The following is a 7,190-nucleotide window of genomic DNA, read 5'->3' as shown; positions in this document are numbered from 1 at the left end:
AAAAAAAAAAAAAGCAACAAAAACACACTTTTTAGTGACTACTAACCAATAAAGGGAAATGTGATCTTGCCTTTTAACAGTTTGTAATAGTTTTATTTTTTCAACTTACTATAATTTTCTTGGTCTAGGTTATCTTGCTCAAAATAATGTTTATTGAATTCAACCACTTTGTTTTGTGCAGCATACTTTATTTTATTGTTATAGCACAATTTGTTTTTCATTTTGCTGAAAAAGAATATTTGGGCTATTTCTCTGTTTGCTTTTCTTTGCTATTGCATGTTTTATGTTTTATATATACCTGAGAGTGAAATTCTGGATCACAGCTATGAATGTGTTCAACTTTACAATAAAATAGCACAACTTTTCACTTCTTCTGCCAATTTTCACTACCAACAGCAGTGCATAATAGCTACAGTGACTCATCCTCACCAATTTTTTCTTCTTTGCCATTCTGATGGTGTTTGGTTGTTTTCAAATTATGCTTTCAATCTGCATTTTGGGATGTTGAGCATCGATTCACAAATTTATAAGCCATTAGTATATCCACTTGGGAAGTTTCTGTTTAAGAATTAGGTCAATTTTTCTGTCCGAAAGTCTGTCATTTTCTTATTGATTTATATGTATTCTTTATCTAAGTACGTATCTTCTGCCACATTTATGTGGAGAAAACAATCTCCTATTGCATAATCTACCCTTTAAATGTCTTATCTGATATTTTATTTTATCAAAATTCAATTCGTAAATATTAGGTAGTTTTGACTTTTAGAGAAACTTATTAGACTACATATTCACTTATGTTTCACACTTTGTTTTGGTTTTTCTTTGCCTTTACACATTTATCAACAATACATCTGGAATTAGGTTCTATATATAACCCAAATAGGTAAAGACTGTTTCTCATGTATATTGAATTGTCCCAGCATCATTTTTTGTAAAGGCATCCTTTCTACTCTGCATTCCTATGTCCTTTTTGTCACAAAGCAGTAATTATATTTATGTAGGTCTATTCGAAGTTCCATTCTGCTTCATTTGTCTGTGTCTGTCCAAGCACGTATACCATACTGCCTTAATAACTATAATTTTATAATGAAAATAGATTTCTGAAAATTTCAGTGGACCAAGTTTGTTCTTTTTCAAGATCACTTTGGCTAGCTTTGTGCCTTTCATGTTTCCATTTAAACTTTAAAATCAGTTTGTCTATTTACACACACCAACACATATACAAACACAATTCCTGCTAGCATATGAATTGGAATTGCACTTGGGGATGATGAATTTGGGCCAAAAATTACATCTTAGTAATATTCGTTTCTCTAATTTTAAAACATGACATATCTTTGCATTCATTAAGTACTTCCATAATTTTTCTCCTAATGATTTGCAGTTTTATATTTAGTAGTCTTATACATGTTTTATTATATATATTCCTAAGTATTTTATGTTCCTGGATATTATTGTAGATGTTGTTATTTTAAAATTTTTTCTTCTAATCATTTATAAAGAAGTATTTGATTTTTATGAATTGACTATGTAACAAGTGACCTTGATAAATTCATTTATACATGCAAATAATTTATTTCTAGATTATTTTGGGTTTTATGTACACAATGATATGATTATAAATAAAGAAAGTTAAATTTCCTCTCTTCCAACTACTATGCATTTTCTTTTTGTTGCTTTGGTGGCTAGTTTATCACATTCAATAATAAGTGTGAAAGATGACACCAGATCTTTCACTGTCTCATTTCTGACCTCTGGGTTGTTCAACTATTATGTGTGATGTTAACTGTAGATTTTATAGATACACTTTCTTAAATATAACGAATTTCCCTCTTGTAACTTTTTCTCAAAATTTATTATCTATCCATTGAGATGATCACTTTTTTTACATTCTGTAAATAAACCACAATATTCCCAACAATAGAACATAATGTTACTGTTTATGTATATGTTGTACCATTATTTTCAATTTGTTAATCATTTAGTGAAGATTTTGTGTTCATGAGAAATACGGACATATCCAACAACATACATTGGGAAAAGAACAGTCTCTTTAATAAATGGTACTGGGAAAATGAACTATCTATATGCAAGAGAGTGAAACTAGATCTCCATCTTTCATCATTTTCAAAAATTAACTAAAAGTGAGTTAAAGACTTAAATGTAATATCTGAAAATATGAAACTAGTAGAAGAACACATTGTGGAAACACTACAGGAAATTGGTTTGGAGTAAGTTTTTTTTAAGCAAGACTAAAAGCAGAAGGAACAAAAGTAAAAATGGATGGGATTACATCAAGCTGAAAAGCTTCTGTACAGCAAATGAAACAATTAACAGAGTGAAGACATAACCTAAATAATGGGAGAAAATATTTTCCAATTACACATTTGATAATAGCTTAATATAAAAGTATATAAGGAACTCAAACAACTGAATAGCAAAAACCAAATAATCCAATTTAAAAATGGACAAAAAGCTCCTGCACTTCTCAAAGTAAGACATTCAAATGACAACAGATATATGGAGAAAATGTTCATCAGTTATCATCAGGGACATACAAATCAAACCCACAATGAGATATCATCTCATCCCAGTTAGAATGGCTATTATCAAAACAACAAAAAATAACAAATGCTAATGTGGATGCTGAGAAAGGGAAACACTCGCACACTGTTAATGGAAATCTAAAATATTATAGTCATTATGGAAAGCAGTATGAAGCTCCTCAACAAACAAAAAATAGAACTGCCACATGACCCAGCAGTCCCACTGCTGGGTATACATCCAAAAAAGAGGAAATCAGTATATTGAAAAGATATCTGCACGCTCATGTCTGTTGCAGCACTATTTACAATAGCCAAGGTGTGGAATCAACCTGAGCCCATCAACAAATGAAAGGATAAAGAAAATGTGGTTTATATACACAATGGAATATTATTCAGCCATAAAAAGAATGAAATCCTGTCAGTGGCAGCAACATGGATGTAACTGGAGGACATTATCTTAAGTGAAATAAGACACAGGAAGGCAAATATCACATGTTCTTAATCATGTGTGGAAGCCAATAAAGTGGGTCTCACGGAGGCAGAGAGTAGAATGGTTGTTACCAGAGGCTAGGAAGGGAAGTGGGATGAATAGAAGTTGGTTAATGGGTACAGAAATACAATTAAATAGAAAACATAAGTTCTAGTGTCCAGTAGCACAGTAAGTAAATTATAGTTTAAAATTATTTATTGCATATTTTAAAATAGCTAGAAGAGAATTGTAATGTTCCCAACACAAATAAAAGATATCCCAGTTACTCTGATTTGAACATTTCACATTGTATACATGTATCAAAATATAACATGTACCCCTAAAATATGTACAACTATGATATATCAATTAAAAACACATAAAAACTATTCTTGAAATATCTTCATCAGATTTTCGCATCAAGATTATTTTATCCTCAAAGAAGTTAGGGCATATTAGGTTTTTTCCTAAGTCTAAAATCAGTTGAATTCCTTAACTTTTAAATAATTACTTGTAGAGTCATGTGGTATGAACTTCTCTCTGATGAGAGGTTGTGAAATATAGATATGACTTCCTTTAAGGCTATTTATTCACTTTTTAAGACTCATGTTAGTGTTTATAAATACAATTTTAGAATAATTTGTCAATTTTATGATTGTTGTTTACTTATATAATGTGTGTGATATTATCTTACCATTTTTTAATATCTGTATAAGATCTTTAGTTATATTTCAACTTTAATGACCATTGTTGATTTTTTTAAAAATGCATTTTTAAAAATGAAAAACAAAAATTTATATATTAATGATGATGAATTTGGACCAAAAATTACATCTTAGTAATATTCGTTTCTCTAATTTTAAAACATGACATATCTTTGCATTGATTAAGTACTTCCATAATTTTTCTCCTAATGATTTGCAGTTTTATATTTAGTAGTCTTATACATGTTTTATTATATATATTCCTAAGTATTTTATGTTCCTGGATATTATTGTAGATGTTGTTATTTTAAAATTTTTTCTTCTAATCATTTATAAAGAAGTATTTGATTTTTATGAATTGACTATGTAACAAGTGACCTTGATAAATTCATTTATACATGCAAATAATTTATTTCTAGATTATTTTGGGTTTTATGTACACAATGATATGATTATAAATAAAGAAAGTTAAATTTCCTCTCTTCCAACTACTATGCATTTTCTTTTTGTTGCTTTGGTGGCTAGTTTATCACATTCAATAATAAGTGTGAAAGATGACACCAGATCTTTCACTGTCTCATTTCTGACCTCTGGGTTGTTCAACTATTATGTGTGATGTTAACTGTAGATTTTATAGATACACTTTCTTAAATATAACGAATTTCCCTCTTGTAACTTTTTCTCAAAATTTATTATCTATCCATTGAGATGATCACTTTTTTTACATTCTGTAAATAAACCACAATATTCCCAACAATAGAACATAATGTTACTGTTTATGTATATGTTGTACCATTATTTTCAATTTGTTAATCATTTAGTGAAGATTTTGTGTTCATGAGAAATACGGACATATCCAACAACATACATTGGGAAAAGAACAGTCTCTTTAATAAATGGTACTGGGAAAATGAACTATCTATATGCAAGAGAGTGAAACTAGATCTCCATCTTTCATCATTTTCAAAAATTAACTAAAAGTGAGTTAAAGACTTAAATGTAATATCTGAAAATATGAAACTAGTAGAAGAACACATTGTGGAAACACTACAGGAAATTGGTTTGGAGTAAGTTTTTTTTAAGCAAGACTAAAAGCAGAAGGAACAAAAGTAAAAATGGATGGGATTACATCAAGCTGAAAAGCTTCTGTACAGCAAATGAAACAATTAACAGAGTGAAGACATAACCTAAATAATGGGAGAAAATATTTTCCAATTACACATTTGATAATAGCTTAATATAAAAGTATATAAGGAACTCAAACAACTGAATAGCAAAAACCAAATAATCCAATTTAAAAATGGACAAAAAGCTCCTGCACTTCTCAAAGTAAGACATTCAAATGACAACAGATATATGGAGAAAATGTTCATCAGTTATCATCAGGGACATACAAATCAAACCCACAATGAGATATCATCTCATCCCAGTTAGAATGGCTATTATCAAAACAACAAAAAATAACAAATGCTAATGTGGATGCTGAGAAAGGGAAACACTCGCACACTGTTAATGGAAATCTAAAATATTATAGTCATTATGGAAAGCAGTATGAAGCTCCTCAACAAACAAAAAATAGAACTGCCACATGACCCAGCAGTCCCACTGCTGGGTATACATCCAAAAAAGAGGAAATCAGTATATTGAAAAGATATCTGCACGCTCATGTCTGTTGCAGCACTATTTACAATAGCCAAGGTGTGGAATCAACCTGAGCCCATCAACAAATGAAAGGATAAAGAAAATGTGGTTTATATACACAATGGAATATTATTCAGCCATAAAAAGAATGAAATCCTGTCAGTGGCAGCAACATGGATGTAACTGGAGGACATTATCTTAAGTGAAATAAGACACAGGAAGGCAAATATCACATGTTCTTAATCATGTGTGGAAGCCAATAAAGTGGGTCTCACGGAGGCAGAGAGTAGAATGGTTGTTACCAGAGGCTAGGAAGGGAAGTGGGATGAATAGAAGTTGGTTAATGGGTACAGAAATACAATTAAATAGAAAACATAAGTTCTAGTGTCCAGTAGCACAATAAGTAAATTATAGTTTAAAATTATTTATTGCATATTTTAAAATAGCTAGAAGAGAATTGTAATGTTCCCAACACAAATAAAAGATATCCCAGTTACTCTGATTTGAACATTTCACATTGTATACATGTATCAAAATATAACATGTACCCCCAAAATATGTACAACTATGATATATCAATTAAAAACACATAAAAACTATTCTTGAAATATCTTCATCAGATTTTCGCATCAAGATTATTTTATCCTCAAAGAAGTTAGGGCATATTAGGTTTTTTCCTAAGTCTAAAATCAGTTGAATTCCTTAACTTTTAAATAATTACTTGTAGAGTCATGTGGTATGAACTTCTCTCTGATGAGAGGTTGTGAAATATAGATATGACTTCCTTTAAGGCTATTTATTCACTTTTTAAGACTCATGTTAGTGTTTATAAATACAATTTTAGAATAATTTGTCAATTTTATCTGATTGTTGTTTACTTATATAATGTGTGTGATATTATCTTACCATTTTTTAATATCTGTATAAGATCTTTAGTTATATTTCAACTTTAATGACCATTATTGTTGATTTTTTTAAAAATGCATTTTTAAAAATGAAAAACAAAAATTTATATATTAATGATATACAGCACAATGTTTTGATACATGTATACATTCTAAAATGGCTAAACCAAGCTAACACACCCATGCATTACCACACAAACTTGTGATTATTTTGTGGTGAAAACACTTAAAATCTACTTTCTTAGCAATTTTCAAGTATACAATCCATCTTTATTAACCATAGTCGCCATGAACTTATGCCTCCCACCTCATTTAAATTCTGTATCCTTTGACTACCGTCACCCCAGTTTCCCACCCCCAGCCCCTGGTAGCACCATTCTACTCCTGGCTGGTATATGTTTCACGTTTTTAAATTCCACAATAAGTGAGAAGAAGATGTATTTGTCTTTCTATGCCTGCCTTATTTCACTTAACATATGTCCTCCAGTTTTATCCATGTTGTCACCAACTGCAGGATTTTCTTCTTTTAAAAAAGGCTGAGTAGTATTCCATTGTGTATCTCTACCAGATTTTTAATCCATTTATTCACTGACAGACACTTAGGTTCATTCCTTGGCTATTGTAGATGAGGCTGAAATTAAAATGGGAGTGCAGACATCTCTTCAACATACTGCTATTATTTCCTTTGAATATATACCCCGTAATGGGATCACTGGATTATATGAAGTTTTAATTTTTTTATGAATCTCCGTACTGTTTTTGTAATGGCTGTACTAATTTATATTTCCCTCATAGCATGCAAGGGTTTCCTTTACTCCACACCCTTACCAACATCTGTTATCAGTCATCTATTTTGATGATAGTATTCTGACAGATGTGAGGTAATATCTCTTTCTGATTTTAATTTGAATTACTCAGATTACTA

At 30.2% G+C, this 7,190-nt stretch overlaps 1 protein-coding gene across 2 annotated transcripts in view; it reads right to left on the bottom strand.

Moving 5' to 3' along the window:
- Positions 1-7,190, bottom strand: part of LOC105549080 (disintegrin and metalloproteinase domain-containing protein 18) — a 164,466-nt gene that overhangs the window by 84,951 nt on the left and 72,325 nt on the right. The window lies entirely within an intron of this gene.

Source organism: Mandrillus leucophaeus, unplaced genomic scaffold (genome assembly GCF_000951045.1).
Source record: "Mandrillus leucophaeus isolate KB7577 unplaced genomic scaffold, Mleu.le_1.0 Scaffold111, whole genome shotgun sequence".
Lineage (NCBI taxonomy): Eukaryota > Metazoa > Chordata > Mammalia > Primates > Cercopithecidae > Mandrillus > Mandrillus leucophaeus.
The sequence above is the reverse complement of the archived record's forward strand: the minus strand, read 5'-3'. Positions and strand labels throughout refer to the sequence as shown.